The following is a 21923-nucleotide window of genomic DNA, read 5'->3' on the forward strand; positions in this document are numbered from 1 at the left end:
ATTTTGTCATCTTGTTTACCTCTCTCAGCTGTCATCTAGTTGCACTGATTGCATCCCTTTATATCCCCTCCTATACTGCATCACTTTGAGGTTTATACAACTTCCTGGATTGTGCTCACTGCTAGATGCTGCAACTGCTGGTTCCTCAGATAAGTATTTTCCTTTATTTGTGTTTTCCCTCCGTATTAAGTGCAGGGAGCCGGTGGTCGTGTCCCCTCACTATTGTAGGGTTTTCAGGTGTCACTCAGTCTAGGTACGAGGGCATGCAATTTTCTATCATTAAGATCTTTGCATGGGCTGAGCAGTCAGGGAGAGCTCTAGGGCTTTTATAGGGCTCACCCATATGTTCCTTAGTTTGGGATCAAGTCAGTTGGATCTTTATTTGTGACTTCTAGTTTCCTGCAACACCATCCGTGACATTATAAACCGCCAAAACCGTCTTAAGCATGGATCCGGTTTCAGCCTTGATTGACCGCGTGCAGGGTCTTTCACTGGAGGTAGCAGATCTCCGTAAAACTGTCTCTCAGTTTCAGGTGACCGATTCTGCTTGCGTTCATGGGATTTGTACTGAGCCTAAGATCGGATACGTTCTCCGGGGGTAGTGAGAATTTTGTTCGTTTTAGAGAGGCTTGCAAACTCCATTTTCGCCTGCTTCCCCATTCCTCTGGTGATGAGGAGCAGAGGGTGGGGATCATCATCTCGCTGCTCAGGGATAACGCTCAGTCTTGGACCTTTTCACTACCGGTGGGGGCACGGCCCCTCCGATCCGTGGATTAATTTTTTGTAGCCCTGGGTCAGATATATGATGATCCGGATCGTATTGCTCTGGCTGATTCTAGACTGCGTCTTTTGTGCCAGGGTAAACAGTCTGCAGAGATATACTGTTCATAATTTCTGAGATGGGCAGCTGATTCTGGTTGGAATGATGCTGCACTCCGAAGTAAATTTTGCCATGGCCTTTCGGAGGGATTGAAAGATGCATTTGCCTTTCATCAGAGACCTGCCTTCTTGGATTCTGCCATGTCTCTAGCTGTTCGTATTGACAGGCGTCTTAGTGAGAGAGGAGAGATCACTCCTTCCTGTCATATTCAGTCCACGGACAGTGGGGCTGTCTCATTTAGTGTGCAGGGGTCTCAGTCTCTCTCAATCCCCTCTGTGGAGGAGCCCATGCAGCTGGGTTTGCTTGCCTCTAATAATAGAGGATTCAGCTCTCCGAGGAGGGTGTGTTTCTGTTGTGGAAGTATAAATCATTTGGCAAATGTTTGCCCCTCTAGGAGATTCAGGGAGTTTTTGAGGGTAATATAGAAACAAAAAGAAAAAAATCCTCTAAAAACATTCCATCTGTTCCTATTGGCAAGGTTGATGCGGAAATTGAAGGTTTTCAATTTGATTGTAGTTCCCGTTTTGTCCTACCTGCCAGGGTGGCGCTAGAGAGCAAGAACATTGTTTGTGAGATTTTTGTAGATAGTGGAGCAGCTGTCAATCTCATTGATAGTCAATTTGCTATTACACATGGTTTCCAGGTATGCACTTTGGGAAAGGATATACCTGTTTTTGCTATTGATTCCGCTCCACTTTCTCAAAAATCATTAAAAGGCATAGTTCACAATATCCGTTTGACTGTGGGTGATGCTCATGTTAAGGATGTGTCATGTTTCGTCCTAAGCGGATTACCTACTCCTCTAGTGTTGGGGCTACTCTGGCTCACTAAACATAACCCCACCATTGATTGGCAAGCAAGGCAAATAAATGGTTGGAGTGACTTTTGAACAGAGAATTGCCTCTCGGCGTCTCTTTCAGAGGTTTCCACCAAGACTGTACCATCTTTTCTCTCTGAATTTTCGGATTTGTTTTCAGAGAGTGGTGTCCAGGAGCTGCCACCTCATCGGGAGTACGATTGCCCTATTAATCTCATCCCAGGCACCAAGCTGCCTAAATCTCATTTATACAATCTCTCCCAACCTGAAAGGGTCGCTATGCGTACGTATATCTCTGAGAAAAAAAGGGGAGGGGGGGGCCCCAGGGGCGCCGAGAAGGGGAAAAGGGGAGTGGGGAACCCATGTCCACCCAATATACCCCCAGCGACGCCTCGAGAAAGGTAAACTCGGCTAAAGCTCCCAAGTACAGTATCAGAACAACAAAGAAGAAAAATGGAGCTCGAAATGCCAAGAAATAAATGTTGTAAAAGTTTTATTATAACAAATCAAGACATAGAAATTACATAAAAAAAATGCAGTAGGGCAGGGAATAAAAGGAGCAGAGAGAGGGAAGAACGGCGCCACCCTGGGAGGGACACTCCGGTAGCGCCATCCTGGTTGGTCCGCTCCTGGTCTGATTTCTGGTGAGTCTCATCTGCTATTTCACTCCCCAGCGTTTTCCCATTTGGATTTTCATTTTATTGTTAGGGTTTTTCCCTGCTGACGGAGTGTATGTCCATGTTCTTGTGGACTTTGCAGTTACTCTTTGACTCACCTTTTCTATTTATATACACCATTTATCTGCGGGTTATGTATATCTTGTATGCACCATATATTTATTCCGCTGATTCCATACATTATTATATATTTGACCAGAGTGTCCCTCCCAGGGTGGCGCCGTTCTTCCCTCTCCCTGCTCCTTTTGTTCCCTGCCCTACTGCATTTTTTAATGTAATTTCTATGTCTTGATTTGTTATAATAAAACTTTTACAACATTTATTTCTTGGCATTTCGAGCTCCATTTTTCTTCTTTGTTGTTATGGTATATCTCTGAGAGCCTGAGAAAGGGACACATCCGACCCTCAAAGTCGCCTGTTGCCGCAGGTTTTTTTTTGTTAAGAAAAAAGATGGTTCTTTAAGACCATGTCTGGATTTCAGGGAGCTGAACAGTATAACAATTCGTGACCCTTATCCGCTTCCTCTGATCCTGGACCTGTTTAACCAGATTGTTGGAGCTAAAGTTTTTTCTAAGTTGGATTTAAGAGGGGCATACAACCTGGTCAGGGTCAGGGAAGGGGACAAATGGAAGATGGCCTTCAATACCCCTGAGGTCACTTACAGAATTTGGTTATGCCTTTTGCTTTGATGAATGCTCCAGCCGTCTTCCAACATTTTGTGAACAGCATTTTTTATCATGTGATGGGGAAATTTGTACTAGTGTATCTAGATGACATTTAGATTTTTTCTCCTGAATTCAAAACTCATAGAGACCACCTACATCAGGTCCTGCTCATTCTGCGGGAGATAAATTGTACACTAAACTGGAAAAATGTGTGTATGCGGTTCCAGAAATTCAATTTCTGGGTTTTCTTCTATACGCTTCTGGTTTTCGCATGGACCCTGAGAAGGTCCGCGCTGTGCTTGATTGGGAGCTTCCTGAGAATCAGAAGGCGCTGATGCACTTTTTGGGTTTTGCCAATTAGCACAGAAAGTTAATTTTGAATTATTCCTCTGTTGTTAAGCCACTCACTGATATGACTAAAAAGGGGTTGATTTTTCCTCCTGGTCGGTAGATGCGCGTAAGGCCTTTTCTAGTATCAAAGAGAGTTTTGCTTCCGCTCCCATCTTGGTACAACCTGATGTCTCTCTACCTTTCACTGTTGAGGTGGACGCTTCTGAGGTGGGTGTGGGTGCAGTCTTGTCTCAGGGTCCCTCTCCTGCCAAATGGCGGCAATGTGCCTTTTTCTCAAAGAAACTCTCCTCCGCAGAGAGAAATTACGATGTGGGAGATAGGGAATTGTTGGCCATCAAGGAATGGCGCCATTGGCTAGAGGGAGCCAGACACCCTATTACCGCATTTACCAACTATAAAAATCTGGCCTACTTGGAGTCAGCCAAGCGTCTGAACCCGAGACAGGCCAGATGGTCTTTATTCTTTTCCAGGTTTAATTTTGTTGTCATGTTCAGCCCTGGGGTTAAAAAGGCGAAGGCCAATGCCCTGTCATGTTGTTTTCCGGGAGGGGGGAACTTTGAAGACCCGGGTCCCATTTTGGCTAAAGGGGTGGTCGTCTCTGCTCTTTATCCTGATTTGGAGGCAGAGGATCAGGCAGCCCAGGCAGAGGCTCCTGATCTTTGTCCTCCTGGGAGGTTGTTTGTGCCTCTCACTTTACGACTCAAGCTTTTTAAAGAGCATCACAATACTGTCCTTGCTGGGCACCCGGGGAGCAGAGCCACAGTGGATCTCATTGCTCAGAGATTCTGGTGGCCGGCTCTTCGTAAGACGGTTAAAAGTTTTGTGGCAGCCTGCGAGACCTGCGCTCGTGCCAAGGTCCCTCATTCACGGCATTCAGGTCCTCTCCCCCCGTTATTTTTTTTTTAAGCGATTATAACAAACAAAGAAGTCCCTCAAAGGAGTTGCTACGCAACTATTTACCAATTTTTTATTTTTTTTTTAACGGCTACTAGGACCACGCGTATTTTTGCAACTCCTCTGACTGATATTATAAAACTTAATTTTATTGTATTTCTTTTAAAACCAACGTGATACTTGGGAACAAACAAGAGGGGAGATTAAAACTTTCAGGAGTGACAGTCACACTGTAAGTGGCCAGTATTTCTGTGTGCAGCTTTTGTCCAAACCTCGGACTTGCCTACATGTTTTTATAGATCATTAATGTAGAGTCTCTTATTTCCGAGACCCATATTTAACACTCTGTCTTTCTCCTGTCTAAAAACCAGCAACCTGAATCCCTACATGTTTCGCCGAGCCTGTCGGCGTCTTCAGGGTAAACTATCAGGTTCTCCTCCCGTTATCCATTCCTTCCCGTCCTTGGACGCATCTGTCCATGGACTTCATTACGGACCTGGCTCATTCCTCGGGGAAGACTGTGATTTTGGTAGTAGTAGACCGTTTTAGCAAAATGGCGCATTTCATTCCTTTTCCTGGGTTACCCAATGCTAAAACACTGGCGCAGGCATTTCTTGATCACATTGTTAAACTGCATGGCATTCCTTCAGACATAGTCTCGGATAGGGGCACGCAATTTGTTTCCAGATTCTGGAAGGCCTTCTGTTCTCGCTTGGGGGTTCAGTTGTCGTTCTCTTCTGCTTTTCACCCACAGTCGAATGGCCAGACAGAACATGTCAATCAGAATCTGGAGACATATCTGAGCTGTTTTGTGATTTAGAATCAGGAGGATTGGTGTTCTTTTTTGTCCCTTGCTGAGTTTGATTTAAATAACCGTCGCCAGGAGTCCTTGGAAAAGTCACCATTTTTTGGTGCATATGGGTTTCATCCGCAGTTTGGGACATTCTCTGGAGAGGGGTCTTCTGGTTTACCTGATGAGGAGAGATTTTCCTCGACTTTGTCATTTATTTGGCAAAAGATTCAGGGTAATCTGAAGAGGATGAGTGAGAGATATAAGCGTGTGGCGGATAAGAGACGTGTGCCTGGTCCAGACCTGAATGTGGGTGATCTGGTGTGGTTGTCTACTAAGAATATCAAATTGAAGGTTCCCTCCTGGAAGTTGGGTCCTAAGTTTATTGGGCCTTACAAGATCTTGTCCGTCATCAAGCCCGTTGCCTTTCTTCTTGATCTTCCTCAGACTTGGAAGATCCATAATGTTTTTCACAAGTCCCTAATAAAACCTTATGTCCAACCCACTGTACCCTCCTCTTTGCCTCCTCCTCTGATTGTTGTTGATGGTAATATTGAATTTCAGGTCTCTAGGATTGTGGATTCTCGCATTATCCGCGGTTCTCTCCAGTACCTCGTTCATTGGGAGGGTTATGGTCCTAAGGAGAGGATGTGGGTCCCAGTGGCGGACATTAAGGCCACTCGTCTCATCAGGGCTTTCCATAGATCCCATCGTGAGAAGGTGGGCTCTGAATGTCCGGAGTCCACTCGTAGAAGGAGGGGTACTGTCACCGCCAGATCTCTGAGAAGCTCTGACACATGTTCTTCAGTACTTCTTGCTTCAGGTTATTTTGTTTTGGTTTCGTTTTGTCATCTCGTTTCCCTCTCTCAGCTGTCATCTAGTTGCACTGATTGCATCCCTTTATATCCCCTCCCATACTGCATCCCTTTGCGGTTTATACAACTTCCTGGATTGTGCTCACTGCTAGATGCTGCAACTTCTGGTTCCTCAGTTAAGTCTTTTCCTTTATTTGTGTTTTCCTGTTGGCTTGATTCTAGGTGATCCTGACTCCCTCCATATTAAGTGCAGGGAGCCGGTGGTGGTGTCCCCTCACTATTGTAGGGTTTTCAGGTGTCACTCAGCCTAGGTATGAGGGCATGCAATTTTCTATCATTAAGATCTTTGCATGGGCTGAGCAGTCAGGAAGAGCTCTAGGGCTTTTATAGGGCTCACCCATATGTTCCTTAGTTTGGGATCAAGTCAGTTGGATCTTTATTTGTGACTTCTAGTTTCCTGCAACACTATATGTGACAGCTATCTAATTTCCAAATTTCCATTCAGATTTTGCAGAAAAAAAATCCACTCGTTGGAATTTCACTGAAGATTTCTCCCTTTTAAATGCAATAGATGAAATCTGCAGGAAATTTGAACAAAAATCAGGAATAAAACCTGTATTTAAAGTACATTTTGCAGTAGATTTATGGTTGATTTGAAACAGATTTAAAAAATGTCTTCAATATTTATATTTACCCTAAATGTTCTCAATCTTTTTTTGTTACAAAAATATCATTGACATGGCAATAAAAGACACGGAGGTGGGGTTTGCATAGGACAAAGATGCCTTGTCCTTTCCCTACCTTAAGCTCAATGAAAATTTGGTGTTGTATTGAAGATTGGATAATTGGAAATAGTCTAACAATCATTTAAAACCCATAGCTGTTGGGCAATGTATTCAGATCAAAGCTGTAGGGGGTCATTTATCAAACTGGTGCAAAGTAGAACTGGCTTAGTTGCCAGCTGCAAGCAATCAGATTCCACTTTTCATTTTCCAAAGGAGCTGTCCAAAATGTAAGGTGGAATCTGATTGCTTACTATTGTCAACTAAGCCAGTTCTACTTTACGCCAGTTTGATAAATGACCCCCGTAATGTTTATGTGCTGAAAGCAGTGATAAAAACATTTTAGACAGGGTCATTTTAATCAGATTTTTTAAAATTTAGATCAGAATACATACATGGAATTTCCAGACTTTAAACATGTCCAAGTGAAATATCATATAATTATTTAATCTCATTTCAAATTCCCAACTCTCCCATTCACTGGTTCCCCACTGGTCTTTCTTCACAACACTGCAGCAATGATGTGTTTTCCTGACAGTCTATCATGGTAATATGTGTCAGGACGACAGGTCATTGCTACAATGTTATAAACAAAGATCAGCACTACGAGACTGATTGTTACATAGTTACATAGTTAATACAGTTGAAAAAAGACATAAGTCCATCAAGTTCAACCAAGGGATAGGGATAGGTGGGCATTTGAATCCCAGAAGGCATTTAGATTCATATTTCTACACGATTTGATAAGCATTAATGTTGTTTACTTTTAGGGATTCATCTAAACCCTTTTTAAAACTGTCCACTGTTCCTGCTTTGACCACGTCCTGAGGAAGTCTATTCCACAGCTTCACAGTTCTTACAGTAAAGAAGCTTTGACGCTTCCAGAGACTGAACTTTCTCCTCTCCAATCGGAGGCAGTGCCCACTTGTCTTTTGAGCAGTTTTTCACCATATTTTTTGTATGGACCATTTATATATTTGTATAGGTTATTCATGTCCCCTCTTAGACGTCTCTTATCAAGACTAAATAAATTCAATTATTTTAATCTTTCTTTATAACTTAGGCCCCTAAAGGCCCTTATCAATTTAGTCGCTCTCCTCTATACTTTTTCCAGCTGTAGTGCGTCTATTCTATGGACTGGTGCCCAGAACTGAACTGCATATTCCAGATCAGGCTACACCAACGCTTTGTAAAGTGGTAATATTACAGCCCTGCCCCATGAGTCCGTGTCTCATTTAATGCATGACAATATCTTGGTGGCCTTAGAAGCAGCTGATTGACATTGTAGTCTGTAATTTAATCTACCATCCACAAGGACACCCAAATCTATCTCTATAATTGACTCTCCCAGTGTTACATCACCTAGGACATATGAAGCACATAGATTATTACTACCAAGATGCCTAACTTTACATTTGTCCACATTTGTCAAGGTGATGTCCAATCACTCAGAGTGCTCAAGTTAGCTTGTAGTATATGGACATCTTTCATAGACTGTACAGTTCTACACAGCTTAGTATCATCTGCAAAAATAGAAATGGTGCTATTAATCTCGTCCTTGATATCATTAATAAATACTATACTTTCCAAGCCTATAGAACTTACTTTAACTATTAAACATCTATGAGGGACAGTATCAAAAGCCTTTTCAAAATCCAGAAACATCACATCAACAGCCGCTCTTCTGTCCAGGCTACTACTCACCTCCTCATAAAAACAAATCAGGTTAGTCTGAGAACTGTCCTTGGTAAACCCATGTTGGTTATCACTTAAAATACACAGCTTGTCCAGAAAAAAAAGTCGCCACCTGGATTTAACTAAGCAAATAGTTATGAGCCTCCTATTGGATAATTACTGCATGGGAGTTGCTTATTATTTCTTAAACAACCATGTTGAAAGACAGATCTCGTGGTCGTGGAAAAGATGTTAGTCTGTTTGAGAAGGGTCAAAACATTGGCATGCATCAAGCATCTAAGGAGATTTCAGAAACTACTAAAATTGCAGAGACTACTAGAACTGTCTAACGCATTATTAAAAACTGGAAGGATAGTGGGGGCCCATCGTATTCGAGGAAGAAATGTGGCGGGGAAAAAAAAAACCTTAATAATCGTGATTCGCGATCACTTAAACGTTTGGTGAAATCAAATCGAAGAAAAATTACAGTAGAACTCAGGGCTATGTTTAATTGTGAAAGTAAGAGCATTTCCACATGCACAATGCAAAGGGAACTCAAGGGATTGGGACTGAACAGCTGTGTAGCCATAAGATAACCACTAATCAGTGAGGCAAACCATAAAAAAGGCTTCAATTTGCTAGGGAGTGTAAATATTATACTCTAGAGTAGGGATGAGCGAACTCGAACTGTATAGTTCGGGTTCGTACCGAATTTTGGGGTGTCCGTGACACGGACCCGAACCCGGACATTTTCGTAAAAGTCCGGGTTCGGGTTCGGTGTTCGTCGCTTTCTTGGCGCTTTTGTGACGCTTTCTTGGCGCTTTTTCAAAGGCTGCAAAGCAGCCAATCAACAAGCGTCATACTACTTGCCCCAAGAGGCCGTCACAGCCATGCCTACTATTGGCATGGCTGTGATTGGCCAGAGCACCATGTGACCCAGCCTCTATTTAAGCTGGAGTCACATAGCGCCGCCCGCCACTCTGCTCTGATTAGCGTAGGGAGAGGTTGCGGATGCGACAGTAGGGCGAGATTAGGCAGATTAACTCCTCCAAAGGACTTCACTTGATTAATCGATCGATCTGCAGCTGTGCATCATTGAGCTGCTGAAATTCAAATGCTCACTCACTGTTTTTAGGCTGCCCAGACCGTTTGTCAGTCACTTTTTTCTGGGGTGATCGGCGGCCATTTTGTGTCTTGTGCGGTGCTGCGACCAAGTGCATCCAAGCTGCGACCAAGTGCATTTAACCCTCAATGGTGTGGTCGTTTTTTGGCTAAAGCCTACATCAGGGTGAAGCTGTCACACCAAGTGCATTTAACCAGCAATAGTCTGTTCATTTTTTGGCCATATACTAAATCAGGGGCAAGCTGCGCCTGTCACCAAGTGCATTTAACCCTCAATGGTGCGGTTGTTTTTTGGCTAAAGCCTACATCAGGGTGAAGCTGTCACACCAAGTGCATTTAACCAGCAATAGTCTGTTTATTTTTTGGCCATATACTACATCAGGGGCAAGCTGCGCCCGTCACCAAGTGCATTTAACCCTCAGTAGTGTGGTTGGTCAAGCTGTGACACCAAGTGCATTTAACCAGCAATAGTCTGTTCATTTTTTGGCCATATACTACATCAGGGGCAAGCTGCGCCCGTCACCAAGTGCATTTAACCCTCAGTAGTGTGGTTGGTCAAGCTATCACACCAAGTGCATTTAACCAGCAATAGTCTGTTCATTTTTTGGCCATATACTAAATCAGGGGCAAGCTGCGCCCGTCACCAAGTGCATTTAACCAGCAATAGTCTGTTCATTTTTTGGCCATATACTACATCAGGGGCAAGCTGCGCCCGTCACCAAGTGCATTTAACCCTCAGTAGTGTGGTTCGTCAAGCTGTGACACCAAGTGCATTTAACCAGCAATAGTCTGTTCATTTTTTGGCCATATACTACATCAGGGGCAAGCTGCGCCCGTCACCAAGTGCATTTAACCAGCAATAGTGTGGTTATTTTTTGGCCATATCCCAGTCTAATTCTGTCACTAAATCCATACCGGTCACCCAGCGCCTAAATACTAGGCCTCAAATTTATATCCCGCTAAATCTCTCGTTACCGCTGTCCTGTTGTGGCTGGGAAAGTTATTTAGTGTCCGTCAAAGCACATTTTTTGTTCTGGGTTGAAGTACAATTCCCAATTTAGCAATTTCATAATTTAGTGGTTCCTGCTATATCAGAGCTATTTGAAATCTATCCCTAAAAGGGTATATAATATTCAAGGTGCACATTGGGTCATTCAGAATAACTTCACACACACCCGCTACTGTGTATTTCCAAGTCTAATTCTGTCACTAAACCCATACCTGTCACCCAGCGCCTAAATACTAGGCCTCAAATTTATATCCTGCTAAATCTCTCGTTACCGCTGTCCTGTTGTGGCTGGGAAAGTTATTTAGTGTCCGTCAAAGCACATTTTTTGTTCTGGGTTGAAGTACAATTCCCAATTTAGCAATTTCATAATTTAGTGGTTCCTGCTATATCAGAGCTATTTGAAATCTATCCCTAAAAGGGTATATAATATTCAAGGTGCACATAGGGTCATTCAGAATAACTTCACACACACCGCTACTGTGTATTTCCAAGTCTAATTCTGTCACTAAACCCATACCTGTCACCCAGCGCCTAAATACTAGGCCTCAAATTTATATCCTGCTAAATCTCTCGTTACCGCTGTCCTGTTGTGGCTGGGAAAGTTATTTAGTGTCCGTCAAAGCACATTTTTTGTTCTGGGTTGAAGTACAATTCCCAATTTAGCAATTTCATAATTTAGTGGTTTCTGCTATATCAGAGCTATTTGAAATCTATCCCTAAAAGGGTATATAATATTCAAGGTGCACATTGGGTCATTCAGAATAACTTCACACACACCCGCTACTGTGTATTTCCAAGTCTAATTCTGTCACTAAACCCATACCTGTCACCCAGCGCCTAAATACTAGGCCTCAAATTTATATCCTGCTAAATCTCTCGTTACCGCTGTCCTGTTGTGGCTGGGAAAGTTATTTAGTGTCCGTCAAAGCACATTTTTTGTTCTGGGTTGAAGTACAATTCCCAATTTAGCAATTTCATAATTTAGTGGTTCCTGCTATATCAGAGCTATTTGAAATCTATCCCTAAAAGGGTATATAATATTCAAGGTGCACATTGGGTCATTCAGAATAACTTCACACACACCCGCTACTGTGTATTTCCAAGTCTAATTCTGTCACTAAACCCATACCTGTCACCCAGCGCCTAAATACTAGGCCTCAAATTTATATCCTGCTAAATCTCTCGTTACCGCTGTCCTGTTGTGGCTGGGAAAGTTATTTAGTGTCCGTCAAAGCACATTTTTTGTTCTGGGTTGAAATACAATTCCCAATTTAGCAATTTCATAATTTAGTGGTTTCTGCTATATCAGAGCTATTTGAAATCTATCCCTAAAAGGGTATATAATATTCAAGGTGCACATTGGGTCATTCAGAATAACTTCACACACACCCGCTACTGTGTATTTCCAAGTCTAATTCTGTCACTAAACCCATACCTGTCACCCAGCGCCTAAATACTAGGCCTCAAATTTATATCCTGCTAAATCTCTCGTTACCGCTGTCCTGTTGTGGCTGGGAAAGTTATTTAGTGTCCGTCAAAGCACATTTTTTGTTCTGGGTTGAAATACAATTCCCAATTTAGCAATTTCATAATTTAGTGGTTTCTGCTATATCAGAGCTATTTGAAATCTATCCCTAAAAGGGTATATAATATTCAAGGTGCACATTGGGTCATTCAGAATAACTTCACACACACGCTACTGTGCATTTCCAAGTCTAATTCTGTTAGTAAATCCATACCGGTCACCCAGCGCCTAAATACTAGGCCTCAAATTTATATCCCGCTGAATTTGAATACAATACATTGGGCCAAATAATATTTTTGTTGTTGTGGTGAACCATAACAATGAGAAAAACATCTAGTAAGGGACGCGGACGTGGACATGGTCGTGGTGGTGTTAGTGGACCCTCTGGTGCTGGGAGAGGACGTGGCCGTTCTGCCACATCCACACGTCCTAGTGTACCAACTACCTCAGGTCCCAGTAGCCGCCAGAATTTACAGCGATATATGGTGGGGCCCAATGCCGTTCTAAGGATGGTAAGGCCTGAGCAGGTACAGGCATTAGTCAATTGGGTGGCCGACAGTGGATCCAGCACGTTCACATTATCTCCCACCCAGTCTTCTGCAGAAAGCGCACAGATGGCGCCTGAAAACCAACCCCATCAGTCTGTCACATCACCCCCATGCATACCAGGGAAACTGTCTCAGCCTCAAGTTATGCAGCAGTCTCTTATGCTGTTTGAAGACTCCGCTGGCAGGGTTTCCCAAGGGCATCCACCTAGCCCTTCCCCAGCGGTGAAAGATATAGAATGCACTGACGCACAACCACTTATGTTTCCTGATGATGAGGACATGGGAATACCACCTCAGCATGTCTCTGATGATGACGAAACACAGGTGCCAACTGCTGCGTCTTTCTGCAGTGTGCAGACTGAACAGGAGGTCAGGGATCAAGACTGGGTGGAAGACGATGCAGGGGACTGATGAGGTCCTAGACCCCACATGGAATGAAGGTCGTGCCACTGACTTTCACAGTTCGGAGGAAGAGGCAGTGGTGAGACCGAGCCAACAGCGTAGCAAAAGAGGGAGCAGTGGGCAAAAGCAGAACACCCGCCGCCAAGAGACTCCGCCTGCTACTGCCCGCCGCCATCTGGGACCGAGCACCCCAAAGGCAGCTTCAAGGAGTTCCCTGGCATGGCACTTCTTCAAACAATGTGCTGACGACAAGACCCGAGTGGTTTGCACGCTGTGCCATCAGAGCCTTAAGCGAGGCATTAACGTTCTGAACCTGAGCACAACCTGCATGACCAGGCACCTGCATGCAAAGCATGAACTGCAGTGGAGTAAACACCTTAAAACCAAGGAAGTCACTCAGGCTCCCCCTGCTACCTCTTCTGCTGCTGCCGCCTCGGCCTCTTCTGCTGCTGCCGCCTCGGCCTCTTCCTCCGCCTCTGGAGGAACGTTGGCACCTGCCGCCCAGCAAACAGGGGATGTACCACCAACACCACCACCACCACCTCCGTCACCAAGCGTCTCAACCATGTCACACGGCAGCGTTCAGCTCTCCATCTCACAAACATTTGAGAGAAAGCGTAAATTCCCACCTAGCCACCCTCGATCCCTGGCCCTGAATGCCAGCATTTCTAAACTACTGGCCTATGAAATGCTGTCATTTAGGCTGGTGGACACAGACAGCTTCAAACAGCTCATGTCGCTTGCTGTCCCACAGTATGTTGTTCCCAGCCGCCACTACTTCTCCAAGAGAGCCGTGCCTTCCCTGCACAACCAAGTATCCGATAAAATCAAGTGTGCACTGCGCAACGCCATCTGTGGCAAGGTCCACCTAACCACAGATACGTGGACCAGTAAGCACGGCCAGGGACGCTATATCTCCCTAACTGCACACTGGGTAAATGTAGTGGCAGCTGGGCCCCAGGCGGAGAGCTGTTTGGCGCACGTCCTTCCGCCGCCAAGGATCGCAGGGCAACATTCTTTGCCTCCTGTTGCCACCTCCTCCTTCTCGGCTTCCTCCTCCTCTTCTTCCACCTGCTCATCCAGTCAGCCACACACCTTCACCACCAACTTCAGCACAGCCCGGGGTAAACGTCAGCAGGCCATTCTGAAACTCATATGTTTGGGGGACAGGCCCCACACCGCACAGGAGTTGTGGCGGGGTATAGAACAACAGACCGACGAGTGGTTGCTGCCGGTGAGCCTCAAGCCCGGCCTGGTGGTGTGCGATAATGGGCGAAATCTCGTTGCAGCTCTGGGACTAGCCAATTTGACGCACATCCCTTGCTTGGCGCATGTGCTGAATTTGGTGGTGCAGAAGTTCATTCACAACTACCCCGACATGTCAGAGCTGCTGCATAAAGTGCGGGCCGTCTGTTCGCGCTTCCGGCGTTCACATCCTGCTGCTGCTCGCCTGTCTGCGCTACAGCGTAACTTCGGCCTTCCCGCTCACCGCCTCATATGCGACGTGCCCACCAGGTGGAACTCCACCTTGCACATGCTGGACAGACTGTGCGAGCAGCAGCAGGCCATAGTGGAGTTTCAGCTGCAGCACGCACGGGTCAGTCGCACTACAGAACAGCACCACTTCACCACCAATGACTGGGCCTCCATGCGAGACCTGTGTGCCCTGTTGCGCTGTTTCGAGTACTCCACCAACATGGCCAGTGGCGATGACGCCGTTATCAGCGTTACAATACCACTTCTATGTCTCCTTGAGAAAACACTTAGGGCGATGATGCAAGAGGAGGTGGCCCAGGAGGAGGAGGAGGAGGAGGAAGAGGGGTCATTTTTAGCACTTTCAGGCCAGTCTCTTCGAAGTGACTCAGAGGGAGGTTTTTGGCAACAGCAGAGGCCAGGTACAAATGTGGCCAGACAGGGCCCACTACTGGAGGACGAGGAGGACGAGGATGAGGAGGAGGTGGAGGAGGATGAGGATGAAGCATGGTCACAGCGGGGTGGCACCCAACGCAGCTCGGGTCCATCACTGGTGCGTGGCTGGGGGGAAAGGCAGGACGATGACGATACGCCTCCCACAGAGGACAGCTTGTCCTTACCCCTGGGCAGCCTGGCACACATGAGCGACTACATGCTGCAGTGCCTGCGCAACGACAGCAGAGTTGCCCACATTTTAACCTGTGCGGACTACTGGGTTGCCACCCTGCTGGATCCACGCTACAAAGACAATGTGCCCACCTTACTTCCTGCACTGGAGCGTGATAGGAAGATGCGCGAGTACAAGCGCACGTTGGTAGACGCGCTACTGAGAGCATTCCCAAATGTCACAGGGGAACAAGTGGAAGCCCAAGGCCAAGGCAGAGGAGGAGCAAGAGGTCGCCAAGGCAGCTGTGTCAATGCCAGCTCCTTTGAGGGCAGGGTTAGCATGGCAGAGATGTGGAAAACTTTTGTCAACACGCCACAGCTAACTGCACCACCACCTGATACGCAACGTGTTAGCAGGAGGCAACATTTCACTAACATGGTGGAACAGTACGTGTGCACACCCCTCCACGTACTGACTGATGGTTCGGCCCCATTCAACTTCTGGGTCTCTAAATTGTCCACGTGGCCAGAGCTAGCCTTTTATGCCTTGGAGGTGCTGGCCTGCCCGGCGGCCAGCGTTTTGTCTGAACGTGTATTCAGCACGGCAGGGGGCGTCATTACAGACAAACGCAGCCGCCTGTCTACAGCCAATGTGGACAAGCTGACGTTCATAAAAATGAACCAGGCATGGATCCCACAGGATCTGTCCGTCCCTTGTCCAGATTAGACATTAACTACCTCCCCTTAACCATATATTATTGGACTCCAGGGCACTTCCTCATTCAATCCTATTTTTATTTTCATTTTACCATTATATTGCGAGGCTACCCAAAGTTGAATGAACCTCTCCTGTGTCTGGGTGCCGGGGCCTAAATATATGCCAATGGACTGTTCCAATGTTGGGTGACGTGAAGCCTGATTCTCTGCTATGACATGCAGAATGATTCTCTGCTGACATGAAGCCAGATTGTCTGTTACGGGACCTCTCTCCTCTGCCTGTGTGCTGGGCCTAAATATATGCCAATGGACTGTTGCAGTGGTGGCTGACGTGAAGCCTCATTCTCTGCTATGACATGCAGACTAATTCTCTGCTGACATGAAGACAGATTCTCTGTTACGGGACCTCCCTCCTCTGCCTGGGTGCTGGGCCTAAATATATGCCAATGGACTGTTGCAGTGGTGGCTGACGTGAAGCCTCATTCTCTGCTATGACATGCAGACTGATTCTCTGCTGACATGAAGACAGATTCTCTGTTACGGGACCTCTCTCCTCTGCCTGGGTGCTGGGCCTAAATATATGCCAATGGACTGTTGCAGTGGTGGCTGACGTGAAGCCTCATTCTCTGCTATGACATGCAGACTGATTCTCTGCTGACATGAAGCCAGATTCTCTGTTACGGGACCTCTCTCCTCTGCCTGTGTGTGCTGGGCCTAAATATATGCCAATGGACTGTTGCAGTGGTGGCTGACGTGAAGCCTCATTCTCTGCTATGACATGCAGACTGATTCTCTGCTGACATGAAGACAGATTCTCTGTTACGGGACCTCCCTCCTCTGCCTGGGTGCTGGGCCTAAATATATGCCAATGGACTGTTGCAGTGGTGGCTGACGTGAAGCCTCATTCTCTGCTATGACATGCAGACTGATTCTCTGCTGACATGAAGACAGATTCTCTGTTACGGGACCTCCCTCCTCTGCCTGTGTGTGTGCTGGGCCTAAATATATGCCAATGGACTGTTGCAGTGGTGGCTGACGTGAAGCCTCATTCTCTGCTATGACATGCAGACTGATTCTCTGCTGACATGAAGCCAGATTCTCTGTTACGGGACCTCTCTCCTCTGCCTGTGTGTGTGCTGGGCCTAAATATATGCCAATGGACTGTTGCAGTGGTGGCTGACGTGAAGCCTCATTCTCTGCTATGACATGCAGACTAATTCTCTGCTGACATGAAGACAGATTCTCTGTTACGGGACCTCTCTCCTCTGCCTGTGTGTGCTGGGCCTAAATATATGCCAATGGACTGTTGCAGTGGTGGCTGACGTGAAGCCTCATTCTCTGCTATGACATGCAGACTGATTCTCTGCTGACATGAAGCCAGATTCTCTGTTACGGGACCTCTCTCCTCTGCCTGTGTGTGCTGGGCCTAAATATATGCCAATGGACTGTTGCAGTGGTGGCTGACGTGAAGCCTCATTCTCTGCTATGACATGCAGACTGATTCTCTGCTGACATGAAGCCAGATTCTCTGTTACGGGACCTCCCTCCTCTGCCTGTGTGTGCTGGGCCTAAATATATGCCAATGGACTGTTGCAGTGGTGGCTGACGTGAAGCCTCATTCTCTGCTATGACATGCAGACTGATTCTCTGCTGACATGAAGACAGATTCTCTGTTACGGGACCTCCCTCCTCTGCCTGGTGTGTGCTGGGCCTAAATATATGCCAATGGACTGTTGCAGTGGTGGCTGACGTGAAGCCTCATTCTCTGCTATGACATGCAGACTGATTCTCTGCTGACATGAAGCCAGATTCTCTGTTACGGGACCTCTCTCCTCTGCCTGTGTGTGTGCTGGGCCTAAATATATGCCAATGGACTGTTGCAGTGGTGGCTGACGTGAAGCCTCATTCTCTGCTATGACATGCAGACTGATTCTCTGCTGACATGAAGCCAGATTCTCTGTTACGGGACCTCTCTCCTCTGCCTGTGTGTGTGCTGGGCCTAAATATATGCCAATGGACTGTTGCAGTGGTGGCTGACGTGAAGCCTCATTCTCTGCTATGACATGCAGACTAATTCTCTGCTGACATGAAGACAGATTCTCTGTTACGGGACCTCTCTCCTCTGCCTGTGTGTGTGCTGGGCCTAAATATATGCCAATGGACTGTTGCAGTGGTGGCTGACGTGAAGCCTCATTCTCTGCTATGACATGCAGACTGATTCTCTGCTGACATGAAGCCAGATTCTCTGTTACGGGACCTCTCTCCTCTGCCTGTGTGTGTGCTGGGCCTAAATATATGCCAATGGACTGTTGCAGTGGTGGCTGACGTGAAGCCTCATTCTCTGCTATGACATGCAGACTGATTCTCTGCTGACATGAAGCCAGATTCTCTGTTACGGGACCTCCCTCCTCTGCCTGTGTGTGTGCTGGGCCTAAATATATGCCAATGGACTGTTGCAGTGGTGGCTGACGTGAAGCCTCATTCTCTGCTATGACATGCAGACTGATTCTCTGCTGACATGAAGACAGATTCTCTGTTACGGGACCTCCCTCCTCTGCCTGTGTGTGTGCTGGGCCTAAATATATGCCAATGGACTGTTGCAGTGGTGGCTGACGTGAAGCCTCATTCTCTGCTATGACATGCAGACTGATTCTCTGCTGACATGAAGCCAGATTCTCTGTTACGGGACCTCTCTCCTCTGCCTGTGTGTGCTGGGCCTAAATATATGCCAATGGACTGTTGCAGTGGTGGCTGACGTGAAGCCTCATTCTCTGCTATGACATGCAGACTGATTCTCTGCTGACATGAAGCCAGATTCTCTGTTACGGGACCTCTCTCCTCTGCCTGTGTGTGTGCTGGGCCTAAATATATGCCAATGGACTGTTGCAGTGGTGGCTGACGTGAAGCCTCATTCTCTGCTATGACATGCAGACTAATTCTCTGCTGACATGAAGACAGATTCTCTGTTACGGGACCTCTCTCCTCTGCCTGTGTGTGTGCTGGGCCTAAATATATGCCAATGGACTGTTGCAGTGGTGGCTGACGTGAAGCCTCATTCTCTGCTATGACATGCAGACTGATTCTCTGCTGACATGAAGCCAGATTCTCTGTTACGGGACCTCTCTCCTCTGCCTGTGTGTGTGCTGGGCCTAAATATATGCCAATGGACTGTTGCAGTGGTGGCTGACGTGAAGCCTCATTCTCTGCTATGACATGCAGACTGATTCTCTGCTGACATGAAGCCAGATTCTCTGTTACGGGACCTCTCTCCTCTGCCTGTGTGTGTGCTGGGCCTAAATATATGCCAATGGACTGTTGCAGTGGTGGCTGACGTGAAGCCTCATTCTCTGCTATGACATGCAGACTGATTCTCTGCTGACATGAAGACAGATTCTCTGTTACGGGACCTCCCTCCTCTGCCTGGTGTGTGCTGGGCCTAAATATATGCCAATGGACTGTTGCAGTGGTGGCTGACGTGAAGCCTCATTCTCTGCTATGACATGCAGACTGATTCTCTGCTGACATGAAGCCAGATTCTCTGTTACGGGACCTCTCTCCTCTGCCTGTGTGTGTGCTGGGCCTAAATATATGCCAATGGACTGTTGCAGTGGTGGCTGACGTGAAGCCTCATTCTCTGCTATGACATGCAGACTGATTCTCTGCTGACATGAAGCCAGATTCTCTGTTACGGGACCTCTCTCCTCTGCCTGTGTGTGTGCTGGGCCTAAATATATGCCAATGGACTGTTGCAGTGGTGGCTGACGTGAAGCCTCATTCTCTGCTATGACATGCAGACTAATTCTCTGCTGACATGAAGACAGATTCTCTGTTACGGGACCTCTCTCCTCTGCCTGTGTGTGTGCTGGGCCTAAATATATGCCAATGGACTGTTGCAGTGGTGGCTGACGTGAAGCCTCATTCTCTGCTATGACATGCAGACTGATTCTCTGCTGACATGAAGCCAGATTCTCTGTTACGGGACCTCTCTCCTCTGCCTGTGTGTGTGCTGGGCCTAAATATATGCCAATGGACTGTTGCAGTGGTGGCTGACGTGAAGCCTCATTCTCTGCTATGACATGCAGACTGATTCTCTGCTGACATGAAGCCAGATTCTCTGTTACGGGACCTCTCCTCCTCTGCCTGTGTGTGTGCTGGGCCTAAATATATGCCAATGGACTGTTGCAGTGGTGGCTGACGTGAAGCCTCATTCTCTGCTATGACATGCAGACTGATTCTCTGCTGACATGAAGACAGATTCTCTGTTACGGGACCTCCCTCCTCTGCCTGGTGTGTGCTGGGCCTAAATATATGCCAATGGACTGTTGCAGTGGTGGCTGACGTGAAGCCTCATTCTCTGCTATGACATGCAGACTGATTCTCTGCTGACATGAAGCCAGATTCTCTGTTACGGGACCTCTCTCCTCTGCCTGTGTGTGTGCTGGGCCTAAATATATGCCAATGGACTGTTGCAGTGGTGGCTGACGTGAAGCCTCATTCTCTGCTATGACATGCAGACTGATTCTCTGCTGACATGAAGCCAGATTCTCTGTTACGGGACCTCTCTCCTCTGCCTGTGTGTGTGCTGGGCCTAAATATATGCCAATGGACTGTTGCAGTGGTGGCTGACGTGAAGCCTCATTCTCTGCTATGACATGCAGACTAATTCTCTGCTGACATGAAGACAGATTCTCTGTTACGGGACCTCTCTCCTCTGCCTGTGTGTGTGCTGGGCCTAAATATATGCCAATGGACTGTTGCAGTGGTGGCTGACGTGAAGCCTCATTCTCTGCTATGACATGCAGACTGATTCTCTGCTGACATGAAGCCAGATTCTCTGTTACGGGACCTCTCTCCTCTGCCTGTGTGTGTGCTGGGCCTAAATATATGCCAATGGACTGTTGCAGTGGTGGCTGACGTGAAGCCTCATTCTCTGCTATGACATGCAGACTGATTCTCTGCTGACATGAAGCCAGATTCTCTGTTACGGGACCTCTCTCCTCTGCCTGTGTGTGTGCTGGGCCTAAATATATGCCAATGGACTGTTGCAGTGGTGGCTGACGTGAAGCCTCATTCTCTGCTATGACATGCAGACTGATTCTCTGCTGACATGAAGACAGATTCTCTGTTACGGGACCTCCTCCTCTGCCTGGGTGTGTGCTGGGCCTAAATATATGCCAATGGACTGTTGCAGTGGTGGCTGACGTGAAGCCTCATTCTCTGCTATGACATGCAGACTGATTCTCTGCTGACATGAAGCCAGATTCTCTGTTACGGGACCTCTCTCCTCTGCCTGTGTGTGTGCTGGGCCTAAATATATGCCAATGGACTGTTGCAGTGGTGGCTGACGTGAAGCCTCATTCTCTGCTATGACATGCAGACTGATTCTCTGCTGACATGAAGACAGATTCTCTGTTACGGGACCTCTCTCCTCTGCCTGTGTGTGTGCTGGGCCTAAATATATGCCAATGGACTGTTGCAGTGGTGGCTGACGTGAAGCCTCATTCTCTGCTATGACATGCAGACTGATTCTCTGCTGACATGAAGACAGATTCTCTGTTACGGGACCTCCCTCCTCTGCCTGGTGTGTGCTGGGCCTAAATATATGCCAATGGACTGTTGCAGTGGTGGCTGACGTGAAGCCTCATTCTCTGCTATGACATGCAGACTGATTCTCTGCTGACATGAAGCCAGATTCTCTGTTACGGGACCTCTCTCCTCTGCCTGTGTGTGTGCTGGGCCTAAATATATGCCAATGGACTGTTGCAGTGGTGGCTGACGTGAAGCCTCATTCTCTGCTATGACATGCAGACTGATTCTCTGCTGACATGAAGCCAGATTCTCTGTTACGGGACCTCTCTCCTCTGCCTGTGTGTGCTGGGCCTAAATATATGCCAATGGACTGTTGCAGTGGTGGCTGACGTGAAGCCTCATTCTCTGCTATGACATGCAGACTGATTCTCTGCTGACATGAAGACAGATTCTCTGTTACGGGACCTCTCTCCTCTGCCTGTGTGTGTGCTGGGCCTAAATATATGCCAATGGACTGTTGCAGTGGTGGCTGACGTGAAGCCTCATTCTCTGCTATGACATGCAGACTGATTCTCTGCTGACATGAAGCCAGATTCTCTGTTACGGGACCTCTCTCCTCTGCCTGTGTGTGTGCTGGGCCTAAATAT

At 46.9% G+C, this 21923-nt stretch overlaps 1 protein-coding gene across 1 annotated transcript in view; it reads right to left on the reverse strand.

Moving 5' to 3' along the window:
• Positions 1-21923, reverse strand: part of MYO16 (myosin XVI) — a 482244-nt gene that overhangs the window by 260597 nt on the left and 199724 nt on the right. The gene's annotated exons all lie outside the window — the stretch shown is intronic.

The sequence above is a fragment of the Bufo gargarizans genome, chromosome 3 (genome assembly GCF_014858855.1).
Source record: "Bufo gargarizans isolate SCDJY-AF-19 chromosome 3, ASM1485885v1, whole genome shotgun sequence".
Lineage (NCBI taxonomy): Eukaryota > Metazoa > Chordata > Amphibia > Anura > Bufonidae > Bufo > Bufo gargarizans.